Raw genomic sequence first — 22,693 nt, forward strand, 5'->3', positions numbered from 1 at the left:
AATTCAATTAGGTAAATTTACAGAAAAGGAATGCGAGGTAAAATGTGCTACATTTACGTTGAAACTATTGCACGTGTGAAGTAGGAACCTCGAGAACGAAGTAAGAGAGATTAATGTGCGTACAATGGTATCTATTCAGTTACACACACTAGCTAAATATGGCAAAGAAACAGTAGATACATTCGTTAAGGTTGTTACCAAGTACCATTGACCATGCTGTATTATTCATTGATCTATCATCAGTGATTGTTTGCTTAATGGTTCCTCTAAAATATGATACTCAAAAGTGAGGCTTGCATGTCACTGCCAGGGGAGCTGATGGACATCAGAACAACTTGTGTCACTTATCGCAGAAAGTGACGGAAAGGCCGGTGTTCTTGTGGAACATCGTCTCCTACTCACCCAGCAGAGGCAGGACAACACTCTGGACACCTGCAGAGTTCAGTAATTCCTCAGACACAGGAGGATCGTTTCAGGTTAAAGTTCCCCAAGCCACGAGACTGAGAGTGTATCTGATTTGTTACTTCCGAGGAAACTGTGGTATGTAATGGAGAGTGGTGAAACTGTATAAATGTCTTGTCCTGTTGAAAGATTACTCCCAAAAGTAGCACAGTAGTACAGCTTGGAGGAATCCAGCACAGTTTAGTGTTCCCTCACAGAACAACATGGGTTATTTTAAGTTACAGTTGGCCACAAAGGATGTTTAAAAACTGATCCTTTAACCAGTAATACAGGATATGAGGAACATCTGCGGTAGAGCAGCTGTGTGATTCAGAAAGTTAGTCAATAAGAGCTGTCCTGCTGAAACAACACATCCCAGTAAAGTTGTCCAAAAGGCAGCAGACAAGGCTTGTTGTATCTAGCAAGTTCTGTGTTTTCCGACCAAACACCACTGGTTATTTTGGCTTATTATTCGGTCCCAGCATGAAACGCCAATAAATGAGCATGTCTGCGTCAGGTGAGCTGAGGAACACCCTGCAGAGGAGATCCGTGTAACACAATAACTGAGTAGATGGGTGTCGTTCTGAGCAACGGTTAAATCAGCTGGTTTTGTAGGAACGGTGTAGGAACAGGTCTGGTGTATACTGCTGTCATCAGGGTGCCGTGAACAGGCCTCAGGGGCTACTTTCGGCCACAACTGAACACGACATGCAACCTGGATTAGCTCTTAGATGTCACAACCAGGTTGGCTTCTTATGTTCTCCAGAGTTCAGCGTCTCCTTAACAAACACGAGGCTTCGTTTCAACCCTACGTTTCCGCACAGCATGATATATTAATCTGGTCTTGCATGTCTTCATGTTGGGACATAATGAGTATCACATCAACTGTATCACTGTAACACAGCATGCTTTATAACTATGCAATTACAATTTTATTTATGTATATACAGGCACTGATTACGTCTGTGGGCTGTGAATGATAATAGAATAGAGACAATTATGATATATTTTGTATTTGTAAAGGATTAAGTAGTGGATTTCCGAAATAATATCTGTGTCGGCGAGTTCTGAAATCGCCACAGAAAAGAATTAATGAAGAAAAACTCAAAGATTTCATGACAATCAGCCATTTTATAAGTAGTAGTGTAAGAATAATATTGTCGTTGTCGTCTTCTTGGAGTCACATAGAGAGGAGGAATCGGTGACGCTATGTTTAACACGTAGGTAGCTTTCATTTGTCAAGATTGTAAGCAGGACGCTATTGGGCGCTGAGTATAAAAAATGGTGTGTGAACTTGTTATTCGAGTTTTAAATGTAGTTGTTTAATGAGAATTCGTATGGTACTATTAGAAAGCTTGCCTGGTATTTTACACATCTATTTGCGACACTTTCAGCTTTTTAAGTCATGTCCGTGGTGCAGAGCTGAGACACGGCGGAGCTAGCCGCCGCCGCGGCAGATTCAGATCTGATAATAAGGGCAACCATACGGCAATAAGCGGTCAGGTGAAAAGTGCATTTAAAATTATTTCTCACAGCAGTTCGAGATCGGAGTACAAAGCAGCAGATTTTACGTTCTGTTTCACAGGCGGACGCGGGCTGCTAATATTGTAAACTTTAACAGTATCAAAGTTAAAATACTTTCATGTTTCAAAAGGAAACCTTGCTAAGCAAAAATTATGGGCTCGTAAAAGTTATAGAGAAATCATTTTCTGGTTAACAATGATAGTCTTACGCTCTAGTGTTAGCCATGGCACTGATTAATAATTAATGTTGACGAAAAATCCACTGCAAGGTTTGAGGTTCTTTAAGCATTCCGTTCGGTAACTTCATTATTTTTGACAACAGAAATAATTTCAGAACATTTTTACGACAACTGTAGGAGAGGTGGATATGTTGTGCCGTCTACTGAGTTACAGTAACAAATCTGTTCATTTAATAAGAAGCCAATTCCAGTATAATAATAATTAATCTCATTTGTTCGCAACATACAATTAACTAAAGTAAACCAGTGTCCAGAAAAAATAATTGGAGCGCGAAAACTCATGCAATGAATTTTGGCAATAAGATCCCACATACTAGCAAAAGTACGGCAACTAACAAATCTGAGCCTGGGGTAGGGGGAGACACAGTAATACGGTGTGACCTCCAGAACTCGAACCTGGGGAAGGAAATCGACATAAAACTGCAGTCTCCGTATGTCCATCTCTCAGTCACTCGACCTGAATTTCCAGCTGTTCCATCTCACTTCGTCCTCGAGCCGCGAGTTAACGTCATTCCATTCCAATCTGGGCATCAAACGTGAATAGCAATCAACAGGCAGGGGCAAATAAAAATGGCGCTGACGAATGGATACGATTGGACGTGAATGTGTGCACATAACAACATCCTGTGACGTATGTGCCGGCCACGTGATCCAGACCAGTGCAGAGCGCAGGGCCAGCTGTGTCAGTGCGAGTGGAGCAGTGCAAAGGAGACGACGGTACTCACAGGAGCAGCTGGTGTCCGTTGTGGAAAGTAACGTCACAAAAAGGCATTGGAATGGTGTGGTTAGTTGTTTGTCGAGGTCTCAAAGTGCCAGCAAGAAACGCCACGCAACGTTCAGTCCAAAAATGGCCTCAGACAGTATCTGTTTTGAACAAGTCAAAAAACATTCCGAAACATGCCCAGACGACAGAAAATGTGACTGGAGCTCACCAGAAAATGCTATAATGTCCTATCAAATCAATCCGACGCCTGTTGCAAAAAACTGGAATGACACGTCCATCATGCTGACGAATATAGCTATGCCTCCACATGCATCCCTACTGAGTGTCTGTTGTCCACGCATTAAAACCAGCAGAGTTCCCTTAGTGCCTCCAGTTTTGTGATTGGCTTCTTTATGTCTGACGAAGTCTGGTTTCACCTGAGTGGTTACGTCAACTCACAGAATCACTGGTTCCGTGCAGCGGAGAATCCATATAATTTCCACAAAACAGAGCTGCATTATCACAACGATGGGGTTAGGTGTGCAGTGTCTGCACACCACGTTATTGGCCCCATCTGCTTTCATCAGAGTCTGACTTCGGGGCGTTACATTGCCAACATTTTGAAATCATTTCTGGCAGCACTAATGGAGGAGGTAAACACCTATAGTTAGTTTCAACAGGATGGAGCAGCTGCCCATACAGCCAGCCAAATCTAGGAGTCATGCGTGACAGAGGTGTTAGCGGAGGTCAGTCTGGTCACGACCGTAGCTGGCCAGCCATTTCACATGATCTGTCACTGCAATCATTTTGTGTGGGGAGCTCTCATGTCTAGGGTGTGTCGCAACAACCCTCATAGCCTTCAAGGACTGCAGCAGAGCATTTGGGATGAGACTGCATCAATCACAGCGGTCCAGCTTCGATCCACGTTCAGCAGCTGGCTGACCAGGACCCACAAGTGCCAAGAGGTGGATGGTGGTCACTCGCGACATCTGCTACAGACAGGTCAGTTCTGTATTTCCTTCACCCTGCTGTGTCCCTTCGTACCCTGTCCTCTGGGCCACTTTTATTTGCCCCACCATATAAACTGGCGAGCTATATTGAAGGCTAAATTCATCATCAAGTCTCATCATAACCACATTTATCCTCAGATCATTAGTTTGTAACTCGACAGCATGAAATAGCTAGCAATTAAAGAGATGCAACATTGATGATATGCCACGAAAATTGCTCTGGGCCACAAACTCCGTTACAGCATGGAACTAAGTTTCTGATGATGACGTTCTTATGTCGTATGTTCTCGAAGTTCCTTCCGTGTTAAATATGAACAAAAAGTTCAAGTTCAGAAGAAATATCTCCATCGTCGTTATCAAAAACAACAGATTACCACTGGGCTACCAGACAAGGGGTCGGTGGCGGCCCCACCGTATACATTGCCGAATGCTGTTTTCTCAAGTTTTGATGTAAATAATTTGGCGAATTACTTTATAGTCTCCTAGGGGTAAGATAATGACCGTCATTCCGGTGAAAGCCAAAGCCCTACATTCTGATGTCTACAGCCTCTTACACAGCAGAAAATGTAAGACATGAATGGCGTGTCGCATTTTTTATTGAACAAAACATCCACGTCCGCCTTCCGAGAATTACCTGCTCCTTTCTCTTCATTCGTATTAAATATATTTTAGTTTTCTAACATTCTGTACTTTTCTCGAGTGGTTTTCTGTGGTTTGGTAAACAGTTCCATCATATACAGTGCCGAAAACTCATCACGGCGTAACGAGCGTCTGACAGGTATAAGCAGACGTAAAAAGCACCTCTCGTAGAAAACTGCCGTGTCGCGGCACGCCTCACGCGGCTATACGCGTCTGTGATGTCACGACATCAGCACTTGTGACACGCTTATTGGGAGTTAGTCTGACCCAGCACATCCAGTCTGGAGAGGTCGGTCGTACATTCCTTTCACTATATTAATGCTTTTTAAGTGTCCAGAATTATGAAGGGCAAATTCTACATTTGTTTTTTGCCTCCTCAGCGGTATTGTGTTGCGTGGTTCTCGTATTTGTCGGTCTGCTCTGTAGAAGCAGTGGAGATAACTCAGTGCAGTCGCAGAGTGGCGCTGAGGCGGCCTGCGGCAGGGCACACACTTTCCACTCGTCGCCGCTGATTCTGCATAAAGCCTCGATGCAGCTGACATCAGTACCCCATTCCCACCCGCTTCCTTTCTTCCCCCTCCACCTCAACTTACATAAAGAAATACGTATTCCTCACACACTCTCAGTCGAACAACGACGAATACAAAACTGAATTTTTTTTTTTTTAGTATAGTATTCAGTAGCAGTTTATTTATTTTGCTACTGGTTAAGTTTACTTCCCAAGTACATGTAACGTGTCAAATACATAAATCTGACACAGTTACTTCGGAAGAGAGGGTCACGAATGCGTGCCAAAGGATGGCCTGAGGATGGTAGTGTGTACCGCAACTGGTAGCTGGGAGGGAAAATAAACAAACTGTGGCTATAGACTAAAACCAACATTTTCAAAACAAAAATAAGCGCTCATTTTCACCTTCTTGTATCAGTCCACCTCAACATTATTTCACCTCGGTGTGAGGGCGGTTTGGTCGACCTGTTATAAGTAGTCACGTAATCGGTTTAATAGTTTATGCTTAACGGACCTGAAAGCATCGACGTACAGTGAGTTTTCCTTAGTCACCAATGTATTTGTTTACTGTAACAGACTTGTCCGAGTCGGCTACACCAGCCTCTCGCGCACTTTGGTCCACCCTCCTACGTACTGCGCACTTGGCTGAGGTTCGGGCACCTTTTTTTTTTTTTTTTTTTGCTTTATTGTGATTCCATTCCCCTGCCCCATATGGGCAGGGGAGGGCTGTCAGGGGCACAACCTGCCGTTCTTCAGCCGAGCGACATGACAACTAAAATAAGAAGAAATGTTACATACATAAGGCGATAAAAAGGGGAACATAAAACAGAGTAAAGGGAGAAAATGGAGGTAAAATTAGACTGACATGGAGACGTTCACAGGGGACGGTTAAAAAAGTCACCAGGAAGTTAGAAAACACAGTTGGCGATGCTTAAAACACAGAGAAGACACTGAATGGACATGCACAGGTGAAAAGTCGGCCACAGTATAATAAAAACTCCAGAACAACACACTTAAAACCCACTTGTAGCACACACGACGAAGAATAAAACTGCCAGGTGGGACCTGCCGAGGGAAAGGTCAGAGAGGATGGAAAAGGAGGGAGAACAAGGGGCAGGAGGGGAAGCGGCGGGATGAAGAGAATAGGGGTGTCAGCGGGTACACAAAGAGGCCAGGAGATACGCGTGGTGGAAGATGAAGAGGGAAGACAGGGCTGGAGGGAGTGCAGAGACACTGAAAAAGGGCACAAGAGGGAGGGAAGTAGGAGGGGGAAGCCGCTCAGGAGGAGGAAGAGGGAGGAGAGGGAGCCCTGAGGAGGAGGCAGGACGATGGGGTTAGATTTGGTAGGAAGGGTAGAAGTCAGGGCGAAGCTCAACATCTGGGAGGGGTAGACGGTGGAAGTTGAGATGGAGGGTGTGGAGATGGAGAGAGGGTGGGACACAATGGTAAAGGCGCGGCAACTGGTTGGGGGTGAGGGGGATCAAGGCGGCGGACAATACATAGTGTGCAGATGTGTCAAGAAAACGGAGAAGGTGGGGGAGGGGGATGAGGGTGGAGAAGGAAGGCCGGAAGCCACATCGGGTAAGGGGAAGGAGGTGGTGTTGGTTAAAGTGGCGGTGAATACGGTGAGAGAGGATGGCCTCGAAGACCTTACTGAACATGGAGGTGAGGCAGATGGGATGATAGGAAGAGGTATCAGAGGGGGGTTTGTTATGTTTAGTGAACAGCAGGACATGGGAAGTCTTCCACAGGTCGGGGTAAAATCCAGTGGAGAGGAGGACATTGTAGAAGGTAGCAAGGACAGACAGGAAGGATGTGGGGGATTCCTTGAGGTGGCGGTAGATGATGCCACCATGACCAGGGGTGGTGTTGAGTTTAAAGCGGAGGACGATTGTGGTGATGGTGCAGTGATGGGAGTGTTGATGTCTGAGGGGGGTTACTGATCCAAGTACTGGAAGCTAGGGGCGAGCGGGTGGACAGAGGTGTCCGTGCGGTCAAGGATGGTGGGGAAGAGGGAGTAGTCAAAATGGGGGTCGTCAGGAATGGAGAAGACCTCGGATAGGTGGGAAGCAAAATGGTTAGCCTTACTGAGGTTGTCAGGAAAGGGTCGATCGTCATGGAGTATGGGGTAATGCAGGGTGGGATGGCTACCAGTAAGGTGGTGGAAGGCTGACCAGTACTTGGAGGAGTTGACAGGGAGGGTGGAGTTGAGGCGTGTGCATGTCTGGCGCCAGTCCCGGCGTTTTTTTGTTGTAAGGAGTTCCCAGATGTGTCGCTATAATTGCCGGTGGCGGGTGAGAGTATCCCGGTCACAGGTGCGGAGGAAGGAGCGGTAGAGACTGCAGGATTCACGCAGAAGAAGGGTTTCCTGTGGAGGAAGCGTTGGGCGGTGAGAGTGGATGAGTTTGGAAGGGACATGAGCCTCCACAGAGTCAGTTATGGTCTTCTGGAGGAAGGAAGAGGTATGGGTGATATCATCAGGGTGGTGAAAGGTGAGAGGGTGGCTTTCGACCTGTAAGGCAATGGATTCCTGTTAGGCATCCCAATTGGCTCGGTGGTAGTCATGGACAGGCTTTGGAGGGGCAGCTGTGTGGGTAGCTGCAGGGGTGGGACAGGTAGAGGAGATGGTGAGAAGGACAGGGAGATGGTCACTACCAATGGGATGCAATGTGACCAAGGAGGTTGGGGGCAGCGACGATAACATTGGGGGTGGAGTTACTTTCAGGATGGGTGTGCTGTTAGAGAGGAACAAGATCACCATGGAGGGTGGCAAGGAACTGATGCCTCCGCCGAAGGGTGGCAGGGTCACAACTGTGGATGTTGAGGTCAGCAGCGATCACATAGGAGGAGAAGGTATGGTCAACACGGGAAATGAAGTCAAAGGGGAGAGGAGCTGCATGTTAGATATAGATACTGGCACAGGTGATGGTGAGGGAGGGAAAAAATAGGCTGAGGAGTTTGGACAGGTCATTGAGGACGGGTTGTGGCCGGACAGGGAGATGCTTGAGGTGGCCTATAGCGACCCCACCTTGGGCTAGGGGTAGGGGATTGTCAGTGCAGTGAAGGAAATAGGGGGAGGTGCAGACAACAGGGTGGGGTTGGAGGAAGGTTTCATTAAGGATGAAGGAGTCAACCTGGTGCTGGGAGAGGGTATGCATGAGGATGTGCTTGTTGGCAGGGAGGGAGCGAATGTTGAGGTAGAGGAGATGATACTGCTAATGCGCCAAGAGGTTGGAGGTGGGAGGTATGCGGGAAGGGGAGACAGGGGCCTAAATGAGGGTGTCGAGGCAGGTGAAGGTAAAGTGGGCCTGGTTGTGGGAGTAGGTGGCGTAGGTCTTTAAGTGGAAAACAGAGCGGGTGGCAAGGGAAATCTGCTGGAGTGTGTGGGGGCACTGGTACCCATAGATGTTCTGCAGGACAATCGTGAGGAGCTGGATGATGTCTTCTGCTGTAGGGGGAGGATGGAGGGAACTGTGAGGGTGGATGGTTGAGTAGATGGGGCGAACAGGGACAGTGATTTCAGGGTTGGTGGGAGGGGGTTTGGCTTTGCATTTGGAGGAATAGGTGGGGTGAGGTTCATTGCAGGTGTTGCAGGAAGGGGGGAGGCGAGGTTGGGACACTGTTTAAGGAAGTGGGAGGCTTCACAATGGGGGCAGGTGGGTGGGTTCTTGCAGTTTTGGGTGAGGTGGTCGTTGTACAGGAGAGAGCTCTGGCAGCGGTAGGATTGAGGAGGGGAATGTGACAGGTCAACAGGGTGGCAGCAGTTGAAAATCAGGGCTCCCTGCGTGAGGAGGTGGCCGATGGAGGAGGTGGACTCGGTAAATATACACATTATGAAAGTAGGGCCAGAGGAGTTGTAAATACGGTGGGCCAAGCGGACTTCCAGGGCTGGGTGGGCGTTCAGTGCTGCCAACACCTCAGCCTCCGTGACCACAGCACTGAGTTTTGTGATGACGGCAGTGAGGGTCGGCAGATGACAAGGTGGTTGGGGCTGATGAGGAGAGGAGGATGTAAGGAAGGGGGTGAGGGATGCATGGGGCCCAAAGGTGATGCAGGGAAGAGGCCGGAGGAGATCAGTATGGAAAGAGGGAGAGGGAGACTTGATGAGAACAGAGTCTCTGTGAGGGATAAGTTGGGTGATGGGTGCAGTGGGGATATAATTTTGGATTTCAAGGGTGAGAGTGCGAGCATCCAGGAATTTCGGATCAGGGTTGGCTAGGACGATGGTATACAGGGAGGGGGCTGGAGAGGAGAGAGGTGGGGTGGTATCCATGGTGGAGTCAGAGGAAGGTGGGGCAGGCAGTGGATTTTTGGAAGATTTTTATGTGGGTCTTGCCTGGGAGGAGGGATAGACTGGATGGATGGGGAGGTGGTGGAAGGCAGGGCCCTCCTGTGAGGCAGTAGCACTGGGTGAGAGGGTAGGGCACTCTGTGGTGGCGACTGTGGCGCGATGGGTGGTGACTTGGGCCGGGGCAGCAGTGGTAGTTGCAGGGGAGAGAGGGGGAAAGTCGCCTCGGCGGGCGACAGGAGAGGAAGGGGGCCGGGAGCAGGGCCAGGGGCAGGGGCAGGTGCAGGGGCAGGGGCAGGAGTGACATACAGGTGGGGATACAGTGATGAGGCGGAGATAGATGGGGAGGAGACTGTGAGTAGGTGAGTGGATGAGACAGGTTAATCCCAGAGGATGTTACAGTGGGAGCAGGTGAAGGGAAGATGATGGGGTGTCCATGATTGCAGGCAGTCCCCAAGGGCAACAGGAGACGCCGAAGTACAAAGGAACTAAAATGGGGGGGGGGGGGGGGTGGCGACGAGCACTGGGCGGCGGCGAGCACAGGGAGACGGCGGCAGCGGCGGCGGCGGCAGCAGCAGCAGCAGTAGCAGCGAGCACTGAGAGACGGCGACCAGGCGGCGGCGGCGGCGGTGGCGACCGGACGGTGGGTAGCGGTGACAGCGTGCTGACGGGCAACAACACGACAGGCACGGTTGGGGCTCTTCCACTTCGAAAGTACACCCTGAGTGTAGCCCAGGCAGTGTGAGTCCTCGATCAGGAGGTGAGGGAACCAACCCTCGAAACCTTCTGGGCACCTGTGCTCCAGGCTTATAGCACAGCAGCGGGCGCTGATAGGCTGCCGTGTCGGGTGTGGCCAGCACACAGCGCCAAGCTGGCGGCAGCGGTGCCGCCTAGCCGCTGTCGCCCAGGTATGTGCGTTCTGGCGATGCCAGAGTTTGGACCTTTACTTGCTAATTAATACACATGAGGGAATAGTCACACTTGATATGTCGAAGTATGCTATGATTGTGTTTACCATTCGCAATTGACGTAATTTAAATTCTACGTGGCTAATTTCGGTTGCTGATACACTTCCTGGACTTACCTAAAAAGATCATCTGACATGTGGCTACTTGCTGGTTTCACATTAGAAACTACAAGGAGGAAGGACACTCGACCTCGCTACCTACCCGCTTTCACAGGTAGTGATTTGTGCACACGTGAGTAAGTGTAGCGTATGATTGTCTCAGAAGCGCTCATTTATCAGAAATGTTGCTCCAAGGCTTTGATAAAAACAGGAGCCACAATTCAATTTTTAGCAGCTATGGCTTTTAATTTCTGGTAAGTGTTATGAAACATGTTGTTTGTGAAACATCCAAATGTTCCAATGTGTGTGAAATCTTATGGGACTTAACTGCTAAGGTCATCAGTCCCTAAGCTTACACACTACTTAACCTAAATTATCCTAAGGACAAACACATACACCCATGCCCGAGAGGGGACTCGAACCTCCACCGGTATCAGCGATAAAGTCCAGCCTTAGACCGCTCGGCTAATTCCACGCGGCTGTCAAACATCCCCTTAGAAAATTATGTATTACTGTGGTGATAAACCTCTTACGTTATATTGATTTTCAAACAGCTGAGCAAAACTGAACGTACTCAGACATTTATCTCTTTACTTATTCTTATCATCACTATACTGACACACAAATTTTTTTAAGCGCAACGCAATCTGACTTTCAATAAGCTCTACAAATGTCCGCCCCCAGTAGCTGAGTGGGTTTAGTTCGGCGCTAGCGGCCGTGCGAAGCGGAGGTCGGATACTTCCGCCTGTGCGGCGTGTGCGAGTGTTTGTTTACTTGTGGACTTAGTCTGCACGCGGGCTAGTAACAACGATCATGGCGAACAAGTACAGGAAAACTACATTACGATTCAATTTCTGCAAAGACTACGAACGACCAAAGGCTTTGGCAGTGGAACGATTCATTCGAGAGGACGTCAAGATACCGCCAAACTATATTATCGGAATTCACCTATCCATCGTTAGTCCCACGGTGTATGTTAAGATGGTAAATGACGCGGCGTGTGAGAGAATTCTACAGGCGACAAAAGCAGGTCTCCGATTTTGCCATAGTAACGGGAATGTCGGCACGGTAACTGTAGAACATGCTGGTCTGGGTATACTGACAATACGTGTTTTTGAGCTGCCATTTGAGCTCCCGGCTGACGAAGTTATCGAGGCTTTTAAGCCATACGGCACAGTACATGGTCACACAGCAGAACGCTGGACACAATTCGCCACATACCCCGTTCTTAACGGAGTGCGGCAGATCACTATTGATCTTCAGAAGCATGTACCGTCCTATCTGACAATTGGTGGTTGTCGGGCGGTGGTGATTTACGATGGTCAACCACGTATATGTTCTGGCTGTGGCCAGGAGGGACACCTCAGGTCGAACTGCATGCAACGGCGGATTACGCAACTGCCTTTAGATGTGTGGATGCCGTCGCCGGCGATGACAGTACTACCGATCACCTATGCCAAAGCCCTCACTGCGTCCGCTGATGACCGAAAGGACACAGCCCCGGTGGAAGATGAAGATGGCACTCTCCGAAACCTTGTAGCAGACGTCGGGATGACAGAGCATGCTGCTCCGTCGAGCATACAATCTACGGCGACAACATCAGATGAGACCGAACTCCCACCAAGCACACCGATAGTACAAGAAGCAGTTCCAGCCACTACGGATGCTGTTCCGTCTGAAACGCACTCTGAGACGACATCATTAGTTTCGACCGAACTCCCGCCAAGTTCAACGATGGGACTCGAAACACTTCCAGTTCCTACGGATGCTTTTCTGTCGGGCAGCCGTGATTCCCTGCAATCTGAGGACACGGACGGAAGATCACGTAAACAGCGTTCCCCGAAAAGGAGGAAACGGCGGCGTCGCACGACATCTCCTCGGGATGACTCCCCTTGCCCCGACGACGATGTGCCTGTGGACCAAGACGACACAACAGCCTCTACGAAACAGGATGAGGCACTGGGAACTGTTCGATCCGACCCGCAGCGGTCTGTCACATTGACGGTACCGGGACGTGCTGATGCTGAAGAGAAATCACAACCAGTTGGCTCTCCTGACGCAGATGCTGTGGCTATGGACACGAATATATCACAGCCTGGAAAGATGTGGTATGAGGATATTGAGGAGGCGCCGGACGTCATACAGAGGCAGCCGGCACTCACGAAGACGGCCTAATAATTGCCGAAGGTGAAGGGAGAGGGGCGAGAGAACGTCTTCTAACTCAGCCCCCGGCGTCGGTGCAGGGAGATGTTGTTGCGCCTCGACAGAGTGGGATTCAACGCCATGCGAACCGTATTGCGACATTAAATATCAATGACGTGCGTTCACCGGCCAAAATACACCTATTGAAGGAAACGGTTTGGGCATCAGATGTGGATAATGCTTTGCTGCAGGAAGTCCACATAGCTGCACTCCCATACATCGCAGGCTACCGAGCCTATTCGTCTCATGGAGATCACAATGGCAGTGGGGTGGCAGTTTACGTGCGAGATGGCTTCCCAGTGGAAAACGTGTGTTATCTTCCGTCGGCCAGGGGAATGGCTTTCACGACGTTTGGGACACGCATCATCAATCTTTATGCACCGTCGGGAAACAATCGGCGGCGGGAAAGGGCGCGATTTTATGCAGAAGACATTGCTCCACTATTCCATGGACGTTCTGAATGTGTAATAATTGGTGGAGATTTCAACTGTGTTCTCAGCCAGAAAGACCAATGGCCGCAAGCAAACATCAGCCAGGAGTTGCGAATCGCTGTCAACGACCTTGTACTTAGTGACACGTGGGAATTACGACATGGAGCTGCACCGGGATACACCTATGTGACAAGTCATTCGGCGAGCAGATTAGATCGCATTTATATCTCACGGGCTCATGCAAATGATGTCCAGGACGCGGAACGCTGGCCATTGACATTTTCCGATCACAGCGCTTACATCTGTACGGTGCTTCTTCCCCGTAGAGAGGTGTGGAAAAGTAAGGCCCCGTGGAAACTAAACATTCAACATCTACGTGATCCTGAATGCCGTCAACGGATCCTTGAGACATGGACGATGTGCGAGCGAAGGGTTGGAAGGTATGCGACGATGTTTGATTGGTGGCTGACTTGTGCTAAACCGGCGCTTCGCCGTACGTTCATCTCATATAGCAGGGAAATGGCAGAATGGCGCCGCCCTACCACCGACTTTTATTTTGCAGCACTGCGCGACCTGGATGATGGCCCGCCGGGACAGGACATCAGGATCGAACGCAAAAGGATAAAAGCTAAACTAGTGGCTTTAGCTCGGAAACATCTTCAGGGAACCACGGTGCACGCCAGATGTCACGATACGATAAGGTACGAGATTCCTTCCGTGCACCACGTCGTGAATGAACGAAAGCACCGACGACGCGTTTTGCTCCTCTTCTCCCCAATTCTATTCAATACCTCCTCATTAGTCATGTGATCTACCCATATAATCTTCATCATTCTTCTTTAGCACCACATTCTTCCATACATGGCTACACTCCATGCAAATACTTTAAGAAACGACTTCCTGACATTTAAATCTATACTCGATGTTAACAAATTTTTCTTCTTCAGAAACGCTTTTCTTGCCATTGCCAGTCTACATTTTATATCCTCTCTACTTCGACCATCATCAGTTATTTTGCTCCCCAAATAGCAAAACTCCTTTACTACTTTAAAAGTCTCATTTCCAAATCTAATTCCCTCAGAATCACCCAACTTAATTCGACGACATTCCATTATCCTCGTTTTGCGTTCGTTGATGTTCATCTTATACCCTCTTTTCAAGACACTGTCCATTCCGTTCAACTGCTCTTCCAAGTCCTTTGCTGTCTCTGACAGAATTACAATGTCATCACCGAACCTCAAAGTTTTTATTTCTTCTCCATGGATTTTCATATCTAGTCCGAACTTTTCTTTTGTTTTCTCTATTGCTTGCTCAATATACAAATTAAATAACATCGGGGATAAGCTACAACCCTGTCTCACTCCCTTCTTAACCACTGCTTCCCTTGCATACCCCTCGACTCTTGTAACTGCCATCTGGTTTCTATACAAATTGTAAATAGCCTCTCGCTCCCTGTATTTTACCCCTGCCACCTTCCGAATTTGAAAGAGAGTATTCCAGTCAACACTGTCAAAAGCTTTCTCTAAGTCTACAAATACTAGAAACGTAGGTTTGCATTTCCTTAATCTTTCTTGTAAGATAAGTCGTAGGGTCAGTATTGCCTCACGTGTTCCAACATTTCTATGCAATCCAAACTGATCTACCCCGAGGTCGGCTTCTACCATTTTTTCCATTCGTCTGTAAAGTATTTTGCTGCTGTGATTTATTAAACTAATTGATCGGTAATTTTCACATCTGTGAACACCTGATTTCTTTGGGATTGGTATTATTATATTCTTCTTGAAGTCTGAAGGTATTTGGCCTGTCTCATACATCATGCTCACCAGACGTAGAGATTTGTCAGGACTGGCTCCCCCAAGGCTGTCAGTAGTTCTAATGGAATGTTGTCTACTCCCAGGGCCTTGTTTCGACTTAGGTCTTTCAGTGCTCTATCAAACTCTTCACGCAGTATCGTATCTCCTATTTCATCTTCATCTACATCCTCTTCCATTTCCATAATATTGTCCTCAAGTACATCACTCTTGTATAGACCATCTATATACTCCTTCCACCTTTCTGCTTTCCCTGCTTTGCTTAGAACTGGGTTTACATCTGAGCTCTTGATATTCATACATGTGGTTCTCTTTTCTCCAAAGGTGTCTTTAATTTTTCTGTAGGCAGTATCTATCTTACCCCTAGTGAGATATGCCTCTACATCCTTACATTTGACCTCTAGTCATTCCTGCTTAGCCATTTTGCACTTCCTGTCGATATCATTTTTGAGACGTTTGTATTCCTTTTTGCCTGCTTCATTTACTGCATTTTTATATTTTCTCCTTTCATCAATTAAATTCAATATTTCTTCTGTTACCCAAGGGTTTCTACTAGCCCTCGTCTTTTTACCTATTAGATCCTCTGCTGCCTTCACTATTTCATCCCTCAGAGCTACCCATTCTTCTTCTACTGTATTTCTTTCCCCCATTCCTGTGAATTGTTCCCTTATGGTCTCCCTGAAACTCTGTACAATCTCTGGTTCTTTCAGTTTATCCAGGTCCCATCTCATTAAATTCCCACTTTCTTGCAGTTTCTTGTTTTAATCTACAGTTCATAACCAATAGATTGTGGTCCGAGTCCACATCTGCACCTGGAAATGTCTTACAATTTAAAACCTGGTTCCTAAATCTCTGTCTTACCATTATATAATCTATTTGATACCTTTTAGTATCTCCAGGGTACTTCCATGTATACAATCTTCTTTCATGATTCTTGAACCAAATGTTAGCTATGATTAAGTTATGCTCTGCACAATATTCTACCAGGCGGCTTCTTCTTTCATTTCTTAGCCCCAATGCACATTCACCTACTATGCTTCCTTCACTCCCTTTTCCTACTCTCGAATTCCAGTCACCCATGACTATTAAATTTTCGTCCCCCTTCACTACCTCAATAATTTCTTTAATCTCATCATACATTTCAACAATTTCTTCATCATCTGCAGAGCTAGTTGGCATATAAGCTTGTACTACTGTAGTAGGCGTGGGCTTCGTGTCTATCTTGGCCCCAATAATGCGTTCACTATGCTGTTTGTAGCAGCTTACCCGTACTCCTATTTTTTTATTCATTATTAAACCTACTCCTGCATTACCCCTATTTGATTTTGTATTTATAACCCTGTATTCACCTGACCAAAAGTCTTGTTCCTCCTGCCACCCAACTTCACTAAGTCCCACTATATCTAATTTTAACCAATCCAATTTAGTTTTAAGTTAATCATATGTCTCCTTGAACCGACACAGCATTGTTGCTGTGTCAGCGACTGACTGTTGCTACTAGCACCGCGGAATGATGGCAGTTTTTAATTTTCCCGTGAGTAATGGCAGTTTTCTGAAGTAAATGAAAACGGAGAAATAATTCACATGCAAGCGTTCATCATCGAAATGAGAGTTAATCCCTACTTGGTGCAGCGACTTAATTTTTTATATCTTCCCACATGAGGAGCTCACGTATCCCTACAGTTGCGAGATGCGTGTCCGTTCCCACATGGAAATCACACTCCTAGTCGCTGGCCAGTTGTACCATTTTACTGGATCCGGAGGGTGCTGTTTCATACTCCGCACATTCATGGATGGCCTTATGACACAGCTGCCTCCTGCTGATGTTAACTTACATGAGAAGGAGGCGATTGCATGAGAAAACCCTACGGAAAACACGTAAAGAAATCGTCAAAACTACCTTTATAACGTTTTTATCCAAATCAGTTAACTCACTTGATACTGTTTTATTATGCTCACCTGGATGACATGCGTTGTGCAGAATATGCGAAGCGGTAAAAGGGGGAACGTGTGCACACTCCATGGTTTTGATGTTTGGAGTGGCTAGAAATATCCCTTTCCATTGAAGCCGATATCTTAATCATGTATGTAGAATTAGCGGATATGTTGTCACCAGTTGAACGGAATGGACAGTGTCTTGAAAAGAGGGTATAAGATGAACATCAACGAACGCAAAACGAGGATAATGGAATGTCGTCGAATTAAGTTGGGTGATTCTGAGGGAATTAGATTTGGAAATGAGACTTTTAAAGTAGTAAAGGAGTTTTGCTATTTGGGGAGCAAAATAACTGATGATGGTCGAAGTAGAGAGGATATAAAATGTAGACTGGCAATGGCAAGAAAAGCGTTTCTGAAGAAGAAAAATTTGTTAACATCGAGTATAGATTTAAATGTCAGGAAGTCGTTTCTTAAAGTATTTGCATGGAGTGTAGCCATGTATGGAAGAATGTGGTGCTAAAGAAGAATGATGAAGATTATATGGGTAGATCACATGACTAATGAGGAGGTATTGAATAGAATTGGGGAGAAGAGGAGCTTGTGGCACAACTTGACTAGAAGAAGGGACCGGTTGGTAGGACATGTTATGAGACATTGAGGGATCACCAATTTAGTATCGGAGGGCAGCGTGGAGGTAAAAATCGTAACCAAGAGATGAATACACTAAGCAGATTCAGAAGGATGTAGGCTGCAGTAGGTACTGGGAGATGAAGAAGCTTGCACAGGATAGAGTAGCATGGAGAGCTGCATCAAATCAGTCTCACGACTGAAGACCACAACAACAACAACAAAATCAGCTTCTACATTTTTGCTATCGGCTTTTGTGATTAACGTCTAAATGTGCTCACAGTCAGTAGTGTAATTATGCGGGTCAGATGGTGCTTTCGTGATTGTGTGTTTCGCGTGCTGCCTTTGTAGTGACGAATAGCCAGACGACTGGGCTGGAAGTCATTCAAAAATGGTTCAAATGGGTCTGAGCACTACGGGACTTAACATCTGTGGTCATCAGTCCCCTAGAACTTAGAACTACTTAAACCTAACTAACCTAAGGACAGCACACACATCCATGCCCGAGGCAGGATTCGAACCTGCGATGGTAGCAGTCGCACGGTTCCGGACTGAGCGCCTAGAACCGCTAGACCACCGCGGCCGCTGGAAGTCATTCAATGACGTATGTGTACCGTACGAAAAAAATGTATAATTTAAGCAGTGGTGGTTGAGCAAGGTTTGCCATCCGGCAAAGTTATACAGAGTGCGAAAAATCAATCTGCCCAAAAGAGTAGGGTGGAAAGACAGTATTAAAGACATGAATTCGAGTACAGCAACTCGCGGATACAAATCCATATTTACAGCGCTACAGTAACGTAATTAAGATCTGACATACTGACGTCTTTACTCAAAATGGAAGTTAATTCACAAAAAATGTATGCGCAAACACACTCTAACCAGTCTCCAGGATGATATCAAGAAAAGCTTGAAACATCACATACTCAGCTGACGTTCCAGACAGCACTTCTTTAGAAAGAACCACATGTCCATGTTTTATGTTTCAAGATGTCTTAACAAGCTCGAAGTAAATAATAATTAAGCGTCCACCTAACTAAGTATGTTGTAACAAAGGTTGAAACAGACTACCACTTTCATGCTGGCATAGCGCTGTAAATATTCTACTGCGACCTCTAGTTGCCATACTCAGATTATTATTATTATTTTTGATGCCGTCTTTCTGCCTACACCTTTGGTCATATTGTTTTCCCGCACACTGCATATCCCAGACAAGATGTTACAGAATGTTGGTCGAATTGTCAGGAGACCATTGAAAGTGCTGGAAACGGCAAAATGACAGAATGCGTTCATGGCGATTTATAGCTCTGAAATTTACCGGATGGTAACTACGTGACAGAAAATGAGATACGTTTAACAAAGCTGCTACGATGTAAGATGTAAAATATGTTTCTTCATTACAGAAAGTTATCAGGTGAAGTAGCGAATGTATAAATGTCGTGACAAAAGGGTACGTCCTGTTACTATGGGCAACATATGAGACCCTACAGCATCGGTATTAATGAAGCGAAGGACTATGCACCGTTGGTCAGTTCTCAAAGCATTGAAAATGAAACACAATTTGTGTTGGTAGCATTGCTGCTGTGATTCTGAGTAAAGACGAAATAATTTTATTGCTTCTGTGATGTGGAAGTGATGACTCAGAGACTGAAGCATTGTGTGATATCAACTCCTCAACTCCTCTTTGTATCTGGATATCTATCTGGTATACAGTAACCTAGTGAGTAAGCCTTGTGTGCATAGTAATTCTTGTGCACAATGACTCTTGGACGTGCAGTAACTCTTGTGGATGTAGTAATTCTTGCATGCACAATAGTTGTACTCTTGTGTGTGCAGTAACTCTCACGGGTGCAGTAACTCTTGCATGTGCAGGAACTCTTGTGCATGCAGTAAATCATGTACATACAGAAAGTTTTGTGTGTGCAACAACTATTGTGCATGCAGTAACTCTCATACATAGTTACTCTTTTGCATGCCATAACTATAATACAATCAGTAACTGTTGGGTGTGCGGTAACTGTTGCATTTGCAGCAACTTTTCTGTACACAGTAACACTTGCATGTAGAATTACACTGGAATGTGCAGGAACTCTTCCACATTCAGCAATTCTAGCTAGTGTAGCAACCATAGTGTGTGCAGGATCTCTTGCATGCATGTATTTCTAATGGGCAGTGTAGGTCACACTTGTGCAGTAGCTCCTGGATAGACAGTAACTCCTTCATGCACAGTGACTCTTGCATGTACAGTAACTCTCTTTTTTTTCAGCAAATGTGTGTGCAATAACTGTGGAGCTTGCATTAATTGCTTTGCATGCTGTAATGCAGACAGAAATGGAGAGAGAGAAAAGCAGGAAGTAGAAAGAATGGAGGGAGGGTGGGAGGGAGGGAGTCAGGGAGGGTGAGGAGGGAGATAGGAAGGAAGGGAGAGAGGGAGAGGAGGTGGGAGGTTTGAGAGAGGGAAAGTGACAGAGATAAGGGGAGGAGGAGGGGAGGAGGACGGAGGTATGATGAGAAGATGGAAGAACGTACAGGGCAAAGAGGATAATAGGAAGAGAGGGGCTCAAATTCAAAGATATAGTAGCAACAGCAATTGAGAGATTCACACCTCATAAATTGGTAAGAGATGGAACTGATCCCCCATGGTACACAAAACAGGTCCGAACGCTGTTGCAGAGGCAACGGAAAAAGAATGCGAAGTTCAGAAGAACGCGAAATCCCGAAAATTGGCTAAAATTTACAGACGCGCGAAATTTGGCATGGACGTCAATGCGAAATGCCTTTAATAGGTTCCACAACGAAACATAGTCTCGAAATTTGCTAGAAAATCCGAAGAAATTCTGGTAGTATGTAAAGCACACAAGCGGCAAGACGCAGTCAATACCTTCGCTGCGCAGTGCCGACGGTATTGTTACCAACGACTGTGTCGCTAAAGCGGAGTTATTGAACGCAGTTTTCCGAAATTCCTTCACCAGGGAAGACGAATGGAATATTCCAGAATTTGAAACAGGAACAGCTGCTAGCATGAGTGTCTTAGAAGTAGATACCTTAGGGGTTGCGAAGCAACTCAAATCGCTTGATGCGGGCAAGTCTTCAGGTCCAGATTGTATACCGATTAGGTTCCTTTCAGATTACCCTGATACAATAGCTCCCTACTTAGCAATCGTATACAACCGCTCGCTCACCGATAGATCTGTACCTACAGATTGGAAAATAGCGCAGGTCGCACCAGTGTTTAAGGAGGGTAGTAAGAGTAATCCATCGAACTACAGACCTATACCATTGACGTCGGTTTTCAGTAGGGTTCTGGAGCATATACTGTATTCAAACATTATGAATCACCTCGAAGGGAACGATCTATTGATACGTAATCAGCATGGTTTCAGAAAACATCGTTCTTGTGCAATGCAGCTAGCTCTTTATTCGCACGAAGTAATGGCCGCTATCGTCGGGGGATCTCAGGTTGATTCCGTATTTCTAGACTTGCGGAAGCTTCTGACACCGTTCCTCACAAGCGACTTCTAATCAAAGAGCGGGCCTATGGGGTATCGTCTCAGTTGTGCGACTGGATTCGTGATTTCCTGTCAGGAAGGTCGCAGTTCGTAGTAATAGACGGCAAATCATCGAGTTAAACTGAAGTGATATCAGGTGTTCCCCAGGGAAGCGTCCTGGGACCTCTGCTGTTCCTGATCTATGTAAATGACCTGGGTGACGATCTGAGCAGTTCTCTTAGTTTGTTCGCAGATGATGCTGTAATTTACCGTCTAGTAAGGTCATCCAAAGACCAGTATCAGTTGCAAAGCGATTTAGAAAAGATTGCTGTATGGTGTGGCTGGTGGCAGTTGACGCTAAATAACGAAAAGTGAGAGGTGATCCACATGAGTTCTAAAAGAAATCCGTTGGAATTCGATTACTCGATAAATAGTACAATTCTCAAGACTGTCAATTCAACTAAGTACCTGGCTGTTAAAATTACGAACAACTTTAGTTGGGAAGAATACATAGATAATATTGTGGGAAAGGCGAGACAAAGGTTGCGTTTCATTGGAAGGACACTTAGAAGATGCAACAAGTCCACTAAAGAGACAGCTTACGCTACACTCGTTCGTCCTGTGTTAGAATATTGCTGCGTGGTGTGGGATCCTTACCAGGTGGGATTGACGGAGGACATCGAAAGGGTGCCAAAAAGGGCAGCTCGTTTTGTATTATCACGTAAAAGGGGAGAGAGTGTGGCAGATATGATATGCGAGTTGGGATGGAAGTCATTAAAGCAAAGAGGTTTTTCGTCGCGGCGATATCTATTTACGAAATTTCAGTCACCAACTTTCTCTTCCGAATGCGAACATAGGTAGGAATCATCATCAAAATAACATAAGAGAAATCAGAGCTCGAACAGAAAGGTTTAGGTGTTTGTTTTTCCCGCGCGCTGTTCGGGAATGGAATGGTAGAGAGATTGTATGATTGTGGTTCGATGAACCCTCTGCCAAGCATTTAAATTTGAATTGCACAGTAATCATGTAGATGTAGATGTAGAGGAGGGAATGGGCGAGGAAAAGAAGCAGGAAGACAGATGGGAGACTGAATGCAGGGATATAGAGAAAAAAACAACCAAATGCATTTTATACCGTATTTCCTTTCTGTTGTCTATAATTACTAGGTGTTTCCGAACTTAGGGAGGGAGTGTGTATATATATACTACTCTCCATTAGTTGGGAAACTTGGAAACACCTAGTAATTATAGACAACAGAAAGAAAAAACAGTATAAAAATTCATTATGTTGTTTTGCAAATGTTTATTAAGCTCAAATAATACACAGGAAGGTGCAACCAATAACTTTTCGTTTCCTCAAATTAGCCACCCTTTGGTTTCATCACTGCCTTGCACACTCTCAGCATGTGCTGCAGCAGTTTTACCAAGATTTCAGTTGGAATTAATCCCCATTCTTTCTGCAGGAACCCCCACAATTGTGATCCACTCATGATTTCCCATTTTAGGCTCCTCCTGTCCAATTCATCCCATAGCAGTTCGATTGCATTACAATCAGGGGATTGTGGCGGCATTTCCATATTTTTCAATATTTTATGAACCCATAGAGACTTCACATAGTTCTGACACAAGCGAGATGTATGTTTTGGGTCGTTGTGTTGCTGGAAGTTAAGCCCTTGCACAATCAGACACAAACCAGATGTCTTAGCATGTCACTGCTAAATGGCGTGATGATCCTTTTGGTTCATTTTTTCCATCTATTTTCACCAAATATCCGACTTCATTC

Source organism: Schistocerca serialis, unplaced genomic scaffold (assembly GCF_023864345.2).
Source record: "Schistocerca serialis cubense isolate TAMUIC-IGC-003099 unplaced genomic scaffold, iqSchSeri2.2 HiC_scaffold_1406, whole genome shotgun sequence".
NCBI classification, from domain to species: Eukaryota; Metazoa; Arthropoda; class Insecta; order Orthoptera; family Acrididae; genus Schistocerca; species Schistocerca serialis.